The sequence below is a fragment of the Cyanistes caeruleus genome, chromosome 1 (assembly GCF_971803275.1).
Source record: "Cyanistes caeruleus chromosome 1, bCyaCae1.hap1.1, whole genome shotgun sequence".
NCBI lineage: Eukaryota > Metazoa > Chordata > Aves > Passeriformes > Paridae > Cyanistes > Cyanistes caeruleus.
This window is the reverse complement of record NC_141701.1, coordinates 71,465,349-71,483,697: the sequence shown is the minus strand read 5'-3', so window position 1 is coordinate 71,483,697 and position 18,349 is coordinate 71,465,349. Positions and strand designations below refer to the sequence as shown.

The following is an 18,349-nucleotide window of genomic DNA, read 5'->3' as shown; positions in this document are numbered from 1 at the left end:
GTCTCTTGATTCCCAAACCTGTCTCCTACACTTGAGGTAGAACACCCATCCTTGGGATCACCAAGATCTCCATCCCTGCTCAAAATGTCTGTGTCTGTGTCAGTGCCAGGCACTGCCGCGGAGCTGCTGATACACCTCATCCAACAGCCCAAGATTTCAGCTCGACCCTGCTGTTCCAGTCAACTGTTCCTCAGAGCCCTGCAGGAGCACTGAGACTGCCCGCCCGAGGGGTTTGTGAAAACAAAGCCTCTCCTCCATCCATCTCAGCCGAGAAAGCTGTCACGGGGCCCCTGGTTCTGTTTTCTTGTTATTGCTGTAGTTATTGTTGTTTGTTTGCCTGTTTATACTAGTAAAGAACTGTTATTCCTATTCCCAGATCTCTGCCTAAAGGCCCCTTGATTTCAAAATTATAATAATTCGGAGGGAGGGGGTCTACATTCTTTCATCCCAAGGGAGGCTCCTGCTCTCCCTAGCAGACACCTGTCTTCTAGAACCAAGACAGCGTTCCAAAAGGCTGTTTGCATAACCCATTCTTCAGTAAATTGAGCTGTGCTGTATTGCTGGAAAAAAGTATGGCAGTCATCAATGTTCAGTTAAAAAACACTGAACAATGAATAATGGATATGGAATTTCAAAATTTTGTTGGAAGAGAACCTAAGTGAGACTGTCACATGCAGACTGAGCAGCATATTAAAAACAAATATTAGTTTACTATCTAGAGTTTCCTCTACTCTGTAGTCTTCTCCTTTTGTTTCAGATTTTGCTGACTGATATGTTTTGCTATAAAGTACTTTCTTTTTTATATTGGTTCTGAACATGAGCTCACTCCCAAACTTATTTTCAAATTCCATTGAAGACTCTTAGCGGCAAGTGTTGGTGAAATCATTTTCATTATATTAAATTTACTGATTTTTAGAGGAAAACTATACTGGTGGTATGAATGTTCATTAACTAGCTGGAATGAATTAAACTACTGTGAAAGACTGTTAAATTAAATGCATTCAAATTAAAGGAAGCATTACTCACAGGCTCCAAGAATCTGCCTCAGATGAAATAGGTTTTGAACACTGGAAGCAGCAGAGCCTTGTTTCACTGTGATAAGAAACTGTCTTAAGCCTTTACACTCAAGAAGTTAAATCAATGTACAGGGTTGGCTACAGTTAAAAATAATTGACGGCCTGTAGGATGAACAAATGAGATAATGCTGAACAAATAAGGACAGCCTAGTAAATTACTGAAATATATGCAGCAGTGTGAAGGGGTTATTTTCATGGATTTGGAAAGGACAGATTTGTTTAGGGCAGTGAATGACAAAGGTCTATGAGAACAGTGAAGGAACAACAAAACATAGTACATATATTTTCCTCATTTTTAGAAAAAATACTGTTTTATTCTATTAGGAATAAATAAGAAAATACTTGCCTCTTTCAAAAATGTACAGAGTTGTAATATGCATATAAACAAAAATAAAGTAAAAATTGTAGAAAAGCTACTAATATCAAATGCTAAAATACTGCACAGAGCAATTCCACATGTTTTCTCCAATATATATAAAAAAGGAGCATAAGGAAAATACAGAGAAAAATCTTTAAGAGGATCTCTTTACTAGCAAACTAAAGGCTGTCTTCTTTCTGGGAACAGACCTGTCACTGCAGTACATTCTGGGGAGTGGTGTATCATAGGCTCTTAACCAAAGATCCTTGTTTTGCATCAAGATTTTTCCTAATGTACTAGTTCTGTGAAACAGCAACACTTTTGCACTTATTTTTCTTTAGATGTTGTCTGAAAAGAGAAAAAAATGACACATACTATACACCATCAGTTTTTGTTTCAGCCACCTGAATACTAATAAAGGTTTAGGTAGGTGATCTGTATAAGACTCAGTCCAAAATCAACTTTCTTTTCTCTAAAAAGTTTCTAAAAGCACATATTGTTTTCCACAACTTCATCAGGTGTAGTTCCACATTTTGAGACATGTTAAACAAAATTTTTTTGCAGAGTTGCATGCTTAAGGAGACAAAAAGGGTCAAAGGAAGAAGTCATGAATTCAAAAAGGGCTTGGAGGAGAGAGGAGAAAACCCACAGTTTTTGTCTTTTCCATTTATTCTAGCAGAATTTTAAATTCAGACAAAAGAAGTTCTGTATTTTTGTCCCTTCCTCCCCTCCCATTTTTTTCCTCTCTGCAACTCACATATAAAAACTAAAGATGCTCATTATGCACTGCATTTGTCTATTTAATCTTTGAAGCGTGATGAGATACGGGGAAGAAAGTTATATTTAACTTTCTGTATAAATTTCAGACACTTATTTCTTCGATTCATTATCTATTAAATTGAGGTTGAATGAACACAGGAATACCTTCAAAGAGAAAATAAGGAATTTTGCCAACTATTTGAGGGTAGAGTAATGATTTTTATGTGTAGTCTTTGTTTCATATTTCATTGGTAGGAATGGGAGTTTTAAAGGAAAAGAACATATTTATTTTCCAAGAAGATTAAGAAATTTTTCCCAAAACCTTTCAAAGACTAGTAGGATGGCTGACAAATTTGGCAAATCTTTCTTTTTCAGTTGCCTGTTCTTGGGGGCATGGGGGAGAAACATTTTTCCTATGTTCCTTGTTAAAATAGCTGTCAAATTCACTACTTCTGGCAATTTGCAAAAAAATCATATGACATTTAGATCAGAATATTAAATATTCAAGAAAGGTATTTTATACTTTTTCCTTTTTACTTGCAAATGAATGCATTTTGGTGAAAGATCTTTATGCAAGTTAAGCACTCAGTCATATGTTTAAGCTGGTAGTGCTTGCATTCTGTGTACAGGGCATACTGTCTAAGAGTTTTGCTTCAACAAAAGTTACTCAACAAGAGTTACTCAACATTTGGGGATGTAGATTTATGGCTGAGTTATGAAAAAATGTTCAAAGACCACTCTTTTAAATTTCTGCTATTTCTAGCTGAAAACATTTAGCATCATGTAAATCATAGTATAAAGACTTCTGTATGTAGATAATATTGTTGGATTCTTAAAGGACCCTGTTTTGCAGTTAGCAAACAACATGAGGCAGTGGAGAAAATAAGATGTAAAGTGCCATTTCTTCTTTCCCAAAGCTTTAGTTCTTGTATTATTTTCTGTCTCACCTAGAACCGATTTGTAATGAGCAGAACTCAAGTAACATAACGAGCAGCGAACAGAGTCTTACAACAACACCCTGGAGGAGAGAAGTGCTATAATTTTTTAGTGAATCAGAACAGCAAAAACACCTTGTCTACAAATCATGAGGAAGATGTCTAGTTTGGGACTTCCTTAGAATTTCACCTCTACAGTTATTTTCATTCATTTCCTTCTGCTGTTTTGTCCAGAATCACTCCCTTCCCTAAGCTTTCCACAATTGTATCCAAGGCACATGGGAGACTAAGAGAGAATCAATAATCAAATGGGCTCAGGTGTTCTCATGCAATAGGACTATTCACACTCCCTTTGTTTTCACAAAAAGCTCTGGAAACCAGTGCTGTTGATTTTCCAACTGTTGCTAACATTTTGCGGAAAAATGGTAAAGCCATGGGAAACTCTTATAGATGACACTGACTCCCACAGACACAATTTTTGTGCTATATGGCCAGCTGCAAAAGCGGTGAGTATTTAGGTTGACTACCTAGCCCAAAGGAAAGTTGTGAAGTGAGGATGAATAGAAGTAGAAAGCAGTGCAAGCTTCAGCTCTGAATAAACCTGACACACACCTGTAAGGGTCTACCAATGGGCAGCTTGTGTGGGTTACAAATTCCCAGATACTTGTTGCCTCTCTCCCAGCCCTGGCAGCTCTGGGATCCCTGGGAAGCAGACCAAGACACTCCCAGCTCCAGACAGCCTCCAGTAGTCTCCTCAGCCAGGTGCCTCTTCTTAAAGACGAACAGATCAAGTGCCAGCAAATGAAATTATGATGTTGCCATAAACTAAAACTTACATGTCCCAAAGGAGATGAATTTTCTTTGTGAAATGTTCAACAGCAGTTGATAAAGTGTGCACAATATCATAACTGACTGCATTTTTCTATTATATGTTTCAAATACTGAAAAAACTGCTCTGAGAGAAATATATCTTGCTTTTGTTCCTGTTATTCTGAGACATAGTAAAATATTTCCATAATTTTAATTGGCTTTTCTTATGTTTTACTGTCTTTCCAATGCTGGTGTCCCTTCATTCATGCAAAAGCATCCAGGATTTTATATTAGTCTTTTCACAGTCTGGCTTTCACTCTGAAATGTTCATATCTCTGTAGAAAATGTACAAAAAAAAAAAATGCAGTAAGTTGTCAATGTCTCCATCCAACTTTTCTTTTTCCAGAGAACTTTTTAACCACTTTGCTATCTAATCATTCACTAATTTTGCCTCAGTGGCAACTTCGCAGGGTTTGTTTTGAATAACTGTAGGCAGCTAAATCTCGTACTTTATAATATGACTGAATCATTTAGAAATGCTCCGAATGTTTCTCATGCCACTCTGGCTTAGACTGTTTCGAGTCATGTTTTGCCAGCAGTGGTTCAGCCTTCATCCCAGCCTTCTCTGTCTCCCAGTTTGACATTTCATTAAAAGTCACGGGAGACTTTTAATAAAATCATTTGAAAGCATAACTATGTATGAAATATTATTTGCATAGGTACAAGTAAACCAGTAATATTATCACTTTTAAATATAGGAACATTGGAGCTGCAACATATAATAATAAAAGTCATAGCAATTTTATTGCAATTAAAAAAAAATAGTAGAGATCACATTCATTCGCTGTGCAAGCAATTAAACCATGATATATTGAACTAATGCTTATGGCAACAAGATTGCTGTTTCCTGGGTTTTCTGCAGCAATATTCCAATATTGCTTATTGTTTGATTCCAAGTTTTATATCTTAATAAACATAAGTAAACTGTTAAAACTCCTGCAACCATTAAATATATGTATTTTGACTCCTTCCTTCTGTATATATCATCCTATTTTGAAATTTTCCACTCAGTGTCACAGCAGTCTTTGTCCAAGGCTATGGCAGACAGTAACTGACCATAACCAGTGAAACAGGTTTATATAAATCATCTCTTCCACCCAGGGTGGTGTGATATGTAATTCCAGAACATTCAGGATGCCAAGCACTGTATCTTTGCTTTTTTTGTAATTTCTTCCTGTGAATTACAAGTATCAAGACAAGCTTTGTCTTTCTCTAGAAAATGTATGGCTTCAAGTCACTCCTATGTAATTATTACAGTATTTAAATACTGCAGTGAACTAATCTGGAATTCTGCGATCCCCTCAGCAACCTATCTCAAGGTTTTAAATACAAGTTGCCCATACAATAGTGTACTCAAACCCTCATTTTGGTGTTTTCTTTTTTTGGTTTTTCATGGGTTTTTTTGTTTACCTCTGTCTTCACACATTAAAGGCACAGAAGTTCTGGGTTCTAGATATTTTCATGAGCAGGTCTTATTCACAGCCTCTCACAGGAACACAGAATCACAGAATGGGTAAGACTGAAAGAGACCACCAGTGGACTCATCTGGTACAATCTCCCTGCTCAAGCAGGGGCATTCTAGAGCACATGGCACAGGATTGCACCCAGACAGTTCTTAAATAAATCCAAAGCCAAGTTCGTTTAACATCTGTGCTTATACTGATACTTGAGATTTGAGTGAAGTAATAGCAGAAACTCCAGAACTTGGATAAATGTTCTTAAGGTGTCATAAAATAAAGCTTTTCTAACCATGCTAAAGATGAAAGGAACTCCTTTGAAAATTTTGCTTTCCATCATGGGATGTTATTTTGATTTTAATACAGTACCCTGCCTACTTTGTTACCCTAAATTGCTGCATCATTTCTCCTCATACTCCATATGCTGCAGTCCTCTGAGTTCCTGATAACCCTCCACTGGACTTGCACTAGGACAGTGATGTATTTCTTACACTGGGAAGCCCACAGGCAGGCTGGACACCAGTCCAGCTGTGAAAACCTAGTGCTAAACAGACGGGAGCGCTAAACAGACGGGAGCACTAAACCTCCTTTGGCTTGCTGGCTACACTCTTGCTCCCACAGCTGTTGGACATTCCATGCAGAGGCAGACTGCTCACCCGTGTTTACTTAAAGTCTTTTTTGTATATCAGGATCCTCACCTGCTTTCTGCAAACATCCAGCTGGTGCCCAGCCTGTATTACTGCAGAGTGATTCTGTCCCATGTGTGAGATTTCTGAAGCAGCACATTACTATACAAAAATCCTAGGAAAACAGTTGGAAGGCTTCACCATTTATTTGATCAAACATACAAGCAGCTGACAGATACTCATCACAGAAGTAAACAGAGGCAGCCCAATACCTTTGAAGATGGTTGTTGAGTAGGTCAATCAGCAAGGAGCAAGATGTCAGTTTTCTGAAGCCGAACATATCTGTTATGAACAGAAAACAAATTTTTTATGGCCCTTGTAGTGCTATCTTATATTCCTTGTTGTGCTGTTTAATTTTTAAATGTTGAAATGTCTGGCTAATTTACATGAAAAAGGACTCTACACAACAATATCAGTTGTTGGTGATACAACTCCAGAAATGTTTTAATTGTTGTTGATAGCAGGCTAGCATGAAGTTTTATGTGGAGTTAGAGATTAGTTTACCATAACAGAATAGATAAGAAAGAAATGTTACCTGCATAAGGGTTTTCCATCCTACAAATTAATCCTTTTCTTCTTCCACTGTTTTAAAGAAACTTGTGCTGAATTATTAGTTTTATTGAGAAAACTTTGATAGTGTAATCAAATGTACGGGGATATAACTCCAGCTATAGCCACTCCAATACACTTATAACACTCAAAAAATGGATTGAATTCAAAATATGTGGGCTGGGATCTACAAGAGATGAATGGTTAAAGCATAAGACATTACAAAATGTAAATCAAATTTCCATAGAAAAAGTCAAACTACAATTACCATCAGTAGAAACACAACAAAAGAGTATGGAGTAGCGTTCTAATTAATAGGAGAAAAAAGAGTATCATCACAATGTCTCTGTTTCAGGCTCTGGTTTCCACTGGAGTTTTATTGATTAAATATTCATAATCTATTATTTTTGCTAATTAAATAATAATCATGTCTGTGATAAGTTGAAAGGTCATGTATCTAAAGAACCTCACTCCTGATTCACTTCTTTCATCTCATGTGTTTTATTTGAGACAATTCTTTTTTTCCTGACATCAAGTATTGAAAGCCAAAACTGACTGAAATGTCAATTTTCAATCTATTCAAGAGAGTACAGAAAATGAATTATAAAAATGGAGTGTGTTTTATGACTTAAAGAAGCTTGGGGAAATGTGTTTCCACGTCTTACATGCATTTAAATTTTATAATAAACCAATCTTGTTCCTAAAAGAAACAAAATTATGTATTTTTCTATTATTTTTAGAGATTTTCTACAACTTTTAAAATTTTTGTGTATTTGATAGCAAAATCCTACAGTATTACCTTGTAGAAATATAAGTTCCCTTTCCTTTCCTTCCATATATTCCTTCTTTCCCCCCTTTCCCTTTCCCTTTCCCTTTCCCTTTCCCTTTCCCTTTCGCTTTCCCTTTCCCTTTCCCTTTCTTTTTTTTCCCCTCTAAATTTCAAAAGAGGTGCATTTTTCCATGTCCCTCAGAGAGATACTTGAGGATAGTCTTTATGAGCACACCATAAAACACATCTCTTCCAAGTGTGAAACAGCTCATATCTGGATGACACACAGTTCTACACGGGATTGCCTGTGCCTGATTTAGTATCCTAGCCCAGAGTTATACCAACACAGGGTACTTTTTGATAGCCCACATGTAGCAACGTATCTGAACAACTTAGGGCATAGTATGCCCCAGACAAACTGTCTGTAGAATTTCTTATCAGACCTTCTGGAATTCCTCAAGGTTGCTGAAACATAAATTGTTCTAAAATAAGAAAGAAGACATTGAGAAACAGAAAAACAAGACCACAAGAACCAGATAATGGAGACCATTTGAACACCTGCACCATGACCAATCACAAAACCTGAGGAGTGTGTGCTGAGAGCATGGACAAGATAGAGACACCATTCAAGTAATGCATGATCATGTGAACAGTAGTTTTAGAATCTATGAATAAGTGCATAATGTAAACAATAAACAGCTTTTGTGAAATCATACTGGTTCATTGATCAGAAGTCCCAAGCTCCTGCACCCACAGGGCAAGCTCAGGACTTCTTGCAGTGATTCTTGCAAAGACATTTCCTATCTTGCTGGTGGGACCTCAGCAGGATCTGCTGATGCTTTTGCTGAGAAGATATGGGTTCCTAGTCAGGAGCAGGAATCAGTGCTAAAAACAGAACCTGATGCTCATAGAACTACTTGCTATATTAATTATTTAATTATTTAATTATTTAATTATTTAATTATTTAATTATTTATTTAACAATTCAACTGTTCAATTATTTATTAATTATTTAAAGGGTTTTTATTAATTTTTTTAAAATGCCTTAGAAATTAAATAAACCACCTCCAGACTTACAAATTTTGCCTTGTAAAGCAAGTCAATGGCATTCCTGCAAGGGACCACTTGCCAGAAATTTACCATTGCTATCAATTCCATTGCGGGAAGTAGAGGTGCTGTGTTTAAACGCCTCAGGCCTTTCCTCATTATCTGAGATTTTCCCGAGCAGAAATAATTTCTCTGTCATCTCTGGCAAATTAAACTTGAAAAAAAAAAAAAAAATAAAGTAAGCTACTCCCTAAGATTTATTTCCTCTGTATCAGCCATCAGCCTGTCAGCCCAGTGCCCATGAGTAATCTGATGTCATATTGTAGTATAGTTAAGACAGATTTTGAAGTAACTTGAGAAAAAGGGATGGGCAATGTATCATTCCCTTTGCAAATGTGTGAGATGTTGAAGTGGAAATGCCAAAGCATTTTAACATTAACTCTTGATTCTAACTGGTTTTCATGGCTGTCATGACTCATTCAGTTGGTGAGTGAGCAACAAGTGAGTGTACGAGAAAAGGAAACTATGAACAGCTTCTTTAAATTAACATGTTTCCTCAGTAAACTCTTTCCTGTTCTGATTTCAGGTAGGGCTGTGCTAACTTTGCCTTGCCATTAACAGGCTTAGAAGCAAAGAAAGTGAAAACGTGACTGAGGCATTATGAGTATCACAGCACTTCTGCCTGGTAATACACACTAATAGTTCTGCCAGGGAATGCCACATTGGTGTGCCATGTAACACTATGTTACGTACCCTACTATGGTTAAACCCTGGATTCTGTGAGCAAAGCAGCTTCCCCGTGACACTCTTAGCAAACAGTTTTCTAAATATTCTTCTACTACCTCTTAGGTGTCAATGCAACAATGAGAAAGAGTCCAATGAAAAATGAGCTTCCTCATGCTTCCCTTCAACAAGTTCTGAGTTATGCTCAGAATCTAAGATAGATATGATAAACCCAGACATGATAAATATGGTGCTAATTTAGTATTACTGGGGCGAGCTGATCTTGGCTGGCTTCCAGACCCCACCCAGTTGCTCTCTTACTCCACCTCTTGAACACTACGTGGGAGAACATAAGATGGAAAAGCTTATGGGATGAGATAAAGACCAGTCTCTGTCACTGGAAAAACTGACTAGACTTGGGACAAGAAAAAATGTACTTTATTGCAAATGAAAAATAGATCAGGATGGTGAGATGCAAAGACAAGAACACCTTCCCCCACCCTTTTCCTTCTTCCCAGGGCCAGCTTCATTCATTCATTCACAACTCCTCTACTTTCTCCTCTCCAAGCAGTACAGGGGATGGGGAATGGGGGGCTGTGGTCAGCCCATAATAGCTCCTCTCTGCTGCTCCTTTCTCCTCACACATTACCCTGCTCCAGCATGAACTCTCCACTGGGTGCAGGGAAATCCAGAGCATTTCACAGAATTGCCTTCTACATTCAAGTCTGAACTTGCAATATAGTGTCAGCTGACACTTGCTCTCAACAGCAAACACCTGATACACTGAGTTAGGAGGGTAAATCAAAGATGCCTAATGAGGCTCAGATCCTTACAGAAGGTGGGTCCTTGTCTGAGCACAGGTCAGGTGTGGCTGCTGGCATCTGCACATGTCGCGGTGCCACTGATGCACATTGCCTGGCCTGGAATCAGAACTGAGCTGTGCTGAGCTGGACACGCTTCTCCCACACTGGGATTCAGGCTCCAGAACCAGCACATAAGTCTGGGCTTTCTGAATCCTGTTTTCCTCCCCATGTTTCTGTTTATTTTCTTCTAAAATGAACCATTTCCTACCTAGTCTTTCTCTGAGGACTGAGATATAGCATTTGCATGAGGCAGCTGTACTGAACTGACTCATGCTCAGTTTATACTTAATTTTCAGGTATTAAACTGATGCTCTCAAACATGGTAGAATTGCCATGCTGTGCCCCATTGGGTTTCAAGATTGATGCTTTTGCACATTTGTTTTCTCAGCATTTGGCTGTTTAGGGCTTCTTTTCTCTCTTCCTCATTTTTCTCATCATCACAATTTCTTTTACTTGCATCTTTTTCTCACTTAGAGTTTTTCCTACTGTTGTTTACTCAATGGAAATCCATGCAGCTCTTTTAAATATGTCTCCTTGCCACAGTATCTAGTAAGGTTTTTTATACTTCTCTGCTTGTGCTTTTATTGTCCATTTCTTTTTAACCAGAAAGACTGATGTGACATCACTACTTAGAATGGAGATGGCAGACACTCTGGCTGATGAAATTTCCAGCTGCAATAATACCCAGTGGAACTGGACTACAGAATTTATGTCAAGTTGAGGTTTTTTAATTAAACAGTGTGTGGTGTGTGTGTGTACACTACTTAATGATAGGTGTTATCTTTCTTTTTGTCTTTATAGAAAGGAGTACAAATGTCTGAGCTACAACCACAAGTTCAGGTTACCTGTTACATATTCAGGTAGGCAGTCTTTATTTGTGAATGGGAAGTACAGCTAATCAAGCTCTTACACTTTGAATACACAAACCAGTATATTTAAACCATTCTGAGCTGGACACTCTGCTAGTCTAAAGCAGTACAGCTGTTTCTTTATCCATAACCATCTCCTAAGCCTGTCCTAACATCATGATAAGGAACTTTCTTTTGGGTTCTTCTCAGTTTTCTGGAGGAGTGATATATTTTCTTATAACTTACCACTGAAACTTAAAATTCTGCTTTTACACAGAGTTTGTGCTCTTTATCAGCAATGGTGTAAAGGCAAAAGGCAGAATATAGAAGCCTCAGGGTGATTATAAAACTTTGTAATGAGAAAACCTGACCTTGCAAAGCTACAGAATGCAAACAGAGAAAATTTAAAGGAAAGTTGTATGGTAAATATGAAAACGTTATTCTGGATTTGAGTACCATTGTAGGTATCATCTTGTTGATGTCATGTTGCAAGAACTGTTCTAAATGTTTTAAAAAGCTCATTTAAATTAACACATACTGCTCTTTTGCCTTCTTCCTCTTCTCTGCCTCTTTCTGTACATTATATTTGTTACAGTGGCCTGGATAGCTTGCTCTATTTTTAAAATTTTCCCTTCCCCCTGAAATATTTTTCTGGCATCTGGTCTCTAATAATCTCTACAAATGAGTTTCGCCCAACCTTATAAATGTTCATGTCATCTCTCACAGGTATGGATGGCTCAGTTGAAAAAAAAGGAAGCTGAGAGTTTGTATTCCACTCCACTCAAAGAACAGAAAATGGAGTGGTGACAACACAGCTGGTAGTTCTCATTCTCACCTCTCTACAGGCACTGTCTCTTCTGTTTCCTATGTGGGCAGGGACACATTGAAATAATTAAGTGACAAATATGCTTGAGCAGCTCAGCCCTCATCCTCTGTCCAGTCTGCCCAGAAAAGTACTGGAACTCCAGAGGAAGGGCCAAGAGCAAGGGCTACCTCTCAATACAAAATCCATGATCCTTTTCCAGACCTTAGATACTCCATATAGTGTGAACCCTGGATAGATTTGAGGTCATTGATGGAAAATTTTGTAAATGCCTTCATATATATATAAATTACTCAAAAATATTAATCATTTTTGAAAACTGAAGTGTTGAGAATATCCATCTTAAAACTTATATTAACCCCCATGCCCCCAGTCAATAGGTAAGAGTTTAAAAAGAGTCCTCTGCATTTTACCCCTAGGTACTGCAGACCTGAAAGAAGCTGGGAAGAACTCTTCATGGGAAAAGACACTTCCTATTTTCACCCCAGAGATACAAAACAGTAAGTCCTTTTTTCACTGGCAAATCCTGATGGCACAGATGACTCCTTTGTGTCAATCAGGGGTGCTAAGAACATTAGAATAATTGAATTGGGTCAGAGTAGACATCAGTCTAGCCCAGCATCCTGTCTGGCAGTGCCTCAGCAGATGCCTAAGAAAGTGTATGAGAACAGAAGCTTATAATTATGCTTCAAACATCAAGTGATTTTTTTGCGGAGATATTTTTATCATTGAAAAAATTGTCTTGTAAGTAAATAAGTGAGTGTTGGTAGAGTTTTTTCCAGCTCTTTTTTATATTGTTTTCTTTTGAATAAACTTTCAGATTCCACAACCTATTGTTAAGTATTTCCACAACCAGGTGGCATGATGTGTCATGAACCTTGTCATTCTATGTCTTTTAAATCCATCAACACTACATTTATTTGGAGTCTCTGGGTCATTCATTACTTGAAGTTTCATATCAGTCATTTCCTTTCCAAGATGTGAAAAACAACGTTGACTATTCTGGTAAATTTTAAAATGTTTAATAAAAAAGACAATAGGAGACAAAGACAATAAAGTGAAGGGTTGAATGGCTGGGTGCTTGGCACTCTGCCAAGAGCACACGTGGTGTTTTGGAAACACCCTTTAAATACCATTTCTGTTGCATCAACTTGATGCATATTCATAGACTTTATGCATATTCAAACTTTTCTATTAACTAGTTTGCATTTTCCAGGAACTTTGTAGCATGGCCACTCTTTATGTCCACCTTTTTAAAGCATGCATGTTTCTTGGCTTGTGGTTTTAATTCTCTTCTTATCACCTTTTAATTTGGGCATTGGCTCCTTCTTTCCACAGACGGTGAGTATTTATAATCAGCAGGGTCCCCATCATCTGTTCATTGAATGTTATTCTAACTAAGCAGACCGCTCAAACATACTATATTGACTATTACAGCAAAGCCATTTTAACAATATACGTATAGCATTTGTATTAATACTTGTGAAGAGGCAATATTGTACTATGTATCTATAACAAGGATAAAGGATCCTTTCCAGGATTTTCAGCTGTTCCCTTATAGAAACTACTCCACACCTTTGATCAACTGTATAGCCTTTTTACTGTTTCTACTTTATTATTTTGAGATGTAGAGCAGAACGGATTTCACAGAACCACAGAATCATGGAATAAGCTGAGTTGGAAGAGATTCACAAGGATCGAGTCTAACTCCTGGCCCTGCACAGCACCATTCCCAAGAGTCAGACCATGTGCCCAAGAGTATTTTCCAAACACTTCTTAACTCTGTCAGATTGGTGCTGTGACCACTTCCCTAGGGAGCCTGTTCCAGTGCCCAACTGTTGCAGCTGGGTCTGGGGGTCTGTCTGACCCCCCATTCTGCCTGCAGCATATCCCAGATAGATGTCCCAGGAAAGGAGCTGCCGTCCGGGGAGTTCCAGGCAGTTTCCAGCCAGGGGTAACCCTCAGGAGCATGGGCAGAGGCTTAAGCGAACAGCTCTTTTAGAAATTATTTAATCTCTTGCAGTGATCAGCTCAGATCAGACCAGACAGCTCCATTCATGGGTTACCCCAGCCATGTGTAGACAAGAGATGGGAGACCATGTGGCATTCCGCAGGAGTTTATTAATGCAGTCTTCGGCGAAGGAGGCTGTAAGAGATGGTCTAAAGTTTCCCTCATCTGCCTCATGACCATTGCAAGAACAGAGACTAAGACCCTGAAGACCCCAGGGGACTTTTGTGCAGGGGTTCTGGCCTGGTTGAGGTGGATGCTTGCTAAGTGATTATTTGAAGGTGCGCTCGACCTACACCACAAAAGTGATTATTTGCGGGTGTTTGCTGTGCTACCATGGTACACTGCCTTCGTTCCTGCTGCTGAGCAGGGACTGGTGAGGAGTGGCCTGTTTTGTAACTCATACCTGCTTCACAGAGCAATGGGTCTCATCACAATGGCCTGTGAATCTCCCCACCTCTTGGCCAACTGCCCCTTGCTTTGAAAGAGACTATAAAAGTGGCTTTCTAAGTTAGTTTCTTTGAGAGAGATCTCCCCATGGAATAAAACACCGGCAATCTCGCCTCATCCATTGGTAGCTATAGCCCCCCCCCCCTTTTTCTCTCTTTTTACTTTGTCTCTCTATTTCTCTCTCTCTCTCTCTCTCCCTTTCTCTCCTTCTCATCTATCACATAACCCATGTTGTTAGCACTAAAATAAAGATGCATTGTTGCTGCTGTGATTTAAACTGAAATCCCTTGGTGTCCTTTTTGCACTCTAAGATCAAACAAACCTCTCATGACTCCCACTTGGCTGGCGGATCGTGACAGGGGCCGGTGATGATCTACACCTAATCTGGGCAAAAGCTAGGGATTTTATAGGGAAGGGGAGAATTGGAAAAGGGGCCAATGGTCTGAGCCTGGGATCAGATGACAAATAGTTAACAGGGAGATAATATGGGGTCCCTAAGCAGGAAGGGATCCACAGCTTAGTCACCATGACTAGGCAGTTTTGTCTTATCTAGGGGGAAGATCTCCAGGTAGGAAGCTTGTCAGAAAACTGGGCTTCCTGAAGAAGGCATGAGAATGTCGCTAATGCAACAACAATTACAATAAAAATCCACAAAATTCCCTTAACTAAGGATCACACCCATCCCATTAGTCCCCATTGACCAAGAAGGTCATTGACCCAGCCTGGGGTGTTTTCCACTTTTAAGTCCTTCACTAGTTCCTTCAGTTTCTGCATGTCTATGTGGATGGATTTTAAACATGAAGAGGAGTTGAAGCAGCACTTCGAATCCCTTCAAAGTCTTCGCAGCCATGTTTGTGGGCGAACAGTAAGAGGTTGATTCCTGCTCGATTCTGTAGAGATGCATGTCTTGTGATCACCTCATCTTTTAAAAGAACGCTCAGGGCAGCAGATGTTGCATTGGCCTGCTTGCTAAGCCAACACTCCAGGTGATTTATGTCACCAAAGGCTTTAGCTGTGACTACCCATGGGTAAAACAGGGAGGCCGCAACTTACTTTCCTAGGTTCCAATTGTAAATTTGGCTATTGCAATTTTCATCAAATTCAGAATAGGATCTTTTTGGCTTGCAAATTATTTTTTTTTGTTTCCAATTATGTAATAGTGTGATATTTGGAGTGAGGGTAGAAAGTTTGCCAAGGCTACAGGGATGCCCCTGGAGATGTGAGAGGATCCCAGCCCATACTCAGTCACCACAGATAAGAAAAATTCCCTGGGGCAACACTTTGGGGTGAAGAGAGGACACAGAAAGTGTGCAGCTGGTGTAATTACACCAATTCAAATTATTGTAAGCTTTGTTAATTTGTGATATATCTTTTCTGTATGTGTTTTTTGCCTGGTCAGTTCCTGACCAATGTTGACTTGGTCATATAAAGTAAAATTTGACACAGTATGTTTCTTTGGAGGACCCCAGCAGGTCCAGTTCTTGGGGTTCCTCTGGAGCATTTGGCAGAATCTTTGTCCACTTGTCCCAAGTGTCTACCGGATTGGGCCTCTTATCTCTGGTGTAGAGGAGCTCTGAATTATAGACGGGCCACTCATTTGCTACCAAGGGAATCCCTACCAGACATGTGGAAAGTGGGTTATTAATGCTACCCATTGATAGGCACATGTTATCTTGTTTCCTTGTCCTTGCAAAGGTCACCCAAGCATTGTGGTTAGGCTGTGGACTCATCCAGCCAAAGGTGTGTGGCATGGTCAAGAGCATCCAGGCAGCAACGGACATAATTTTCATCTTTGGACAGGGATGGGGCTTCTGATAGTTCTGATAGGGAGTACAAGTAAAATTTATTTTCTGGGGCGGGGGGGAAGTTTACGGTTTTCTCCCTCATCCCTTTCTTCCATTCTCTCCCTCCTTCTTTCTATTTACTAAAAACTGAGAATGGGGGAGGTAGGTATGGGGTTCTAGGCAGGTTCTGTCAAGGGTTGAGGGAGGGGGACATGAGGATTTTTAGGGAAAAAGGGGTAACAACATATAAACTAGGGAGCAATTTGTGACCAGACTGTGTCTGGCCTGTGGCTTGACTGATGCAGCAGCATCTTGCTCAGTTCTCAGTTTTGTCTGCTGTCATGTGATGGGACAGTCTTCTCTCTGGTTTGTGGACATTTGGCGATGCCATCATCTCCATGCAGAGCTGGTCTGGTATTGTGGGTGTCTTGTATTTGGGTCAGGAGAATTCTTGTTAGTGTCCATGAGAGCAGTGTTTGCAGTGCCTAGATATTGTTTGATGTTTTTTCCTGGGACCCATCTTGGGCCAGATGGTAGTGAAACACAGGCATAGCCTCTTCCCAAGGTAATCAATGGGAAAGGCCCAAAAACCTGATGTGTCTCTGGGTCCTTTACTAGCACTAGTGGCTTCTCAGTGAGCTTAGCATGGGTTGAATTTGAGAAATGATGAAGGATTGGAGGGTCAGGCTCAGATGTTGTACAATTTAGGAAGTTAATGACATATAGGGCCTTACAAAGTCCCTCGACAGGGAATATAATTTCTGCTTCTCTCTGTTGTTGATGGAGGACTCTTTTGAGGGTTTGATGAGTCCTTTCTACAATGGATTGCCCTGTGGGATTTTCAGGTATACCTGTATTGTGTTCTATTCCTCACTTGCTGAAGAACTCTTTCAGCCTACAAGAGGCGTAGGCAGGTCCATTGTCTGTTTTGATGTTTTTAGGGACTTCCAGAGTGGAAAATGCAAGAAGAAAATGCTTGATGGTGTGAGTGGCATTCTCTCCTATGTGAGTTGATACAAATACTGCTCCAGAAAACATGTCAACTGACACATGCACATATTTAGACCTTCCAAAAAATGGAAAATGACTCACGTCAGTCTGCCACAACTGACAGCTGTTCAGGCCTCGGAGATTGACCCCAGTACCCATAGATGGTATCTGGTAATTTTGGCAGTTTGGGCATGTTGTGATAATAGCTTCTGCTTGATCTTTTGAGAGTTTGAACATTCTAATGAGGGCAGGTACATTTTGATGATAAAATGTATGTGACAACTTTGCTTGAGCAAAGATTTCATGGATATTAGCAGTTTCTACTGGCATGGCCAATACCTCAGCTTTCCTGTTCCCTTCTGCGATAGCACCTGGCAGGTCGGTGTGTGACCTCACATGCATAATATGGTAAGGTTGTTTTCTGTGGGCTATTAAACAAGTTAATGCAGAGATCAGTTGGTGTAGTTTTGGATTGGAAACATCTTTGAGAAAAGTGTATTTTGCCCTCATAGCTATACCAGCAACATAAGCTGAATCTGTGACCAAATTAAAGGGTTTGTCTTTGAATTTCTCAAAGGCTCTGATGATAGCTGCTAACTTGGCTATCTGTGGGGATCCTTCCACTACTTGGACATCGGATTTCCACTTTTGGGTCTTGGGATCCTTCAAGATCATTACAGACTTGTGGGATGACCCTGAGCCATCTGTAAAAACAGTCAGAGATTTGAGAAGTGTCCTGTCTTGGACTAATTTTGGGGTCTGATTAAAGGTTGCATGTCGCCCTGAAAACTCAGCTTCTGAGCTTGCTAACATAGTTTTGTAAGGACTTTCCCAGGAGAGTAACTGTAAACATAGATATGTGTTCATTCTTTCTGTTACATGTCTTCTGATGGGCATCTCTCATGGCCAGTGCAGTGAGAAAGTGTTATCCTGACCATCCTTACCTGGCCATGGTAAGAAGCCTATAAATCCTGGGAGGAAAAATAAACTCTGCTTTTTCTTTCACCACACCTCAAGCTGTGTCCGTGTGATCTATTCATCTTCAGCAGTAACAGTTGCATTAAAAAGTTTGCGTTTTGGTATGTGGATGGAAATTGTCCTGTACAGCTATCTAGGGCAAACTGGAGTTTTTCGTTGGTCTGAAGCAAATGCTCCAGGTCTCCAGTAGTCAGTGGCAGGTATATGCATGTGAACACACACCCTGCAAGAGAGCAGAGGCGAATCCTGGCTTTTTTAATTAGATGTGCCATGATTTCTTGAAAGATGGTCATTGTTTTTGTAGCTTGGTTGTTTGTAAAGATTCATTCAACTATCAACAGAGGGTCTCTGAGTTGAGGGTGCATTGGAAAATCAA

At 39.5% G+C, this 18,349-nt stretch overlaps 1 pseudogene; it reads right to left on the bottom strand.

Annotated features, from left to right (window-relative positions):
* Positions 1-14,770: 14,770 nt before the first annotated feature.
* On the bottom strand, positions 14,771-15,972 carry LOC147655587 (uncharacterized; annotated as a pseudogene).
* Between the last annotated feature and the right edge of the window lie 2,377 nt (positions 15,973-18,349).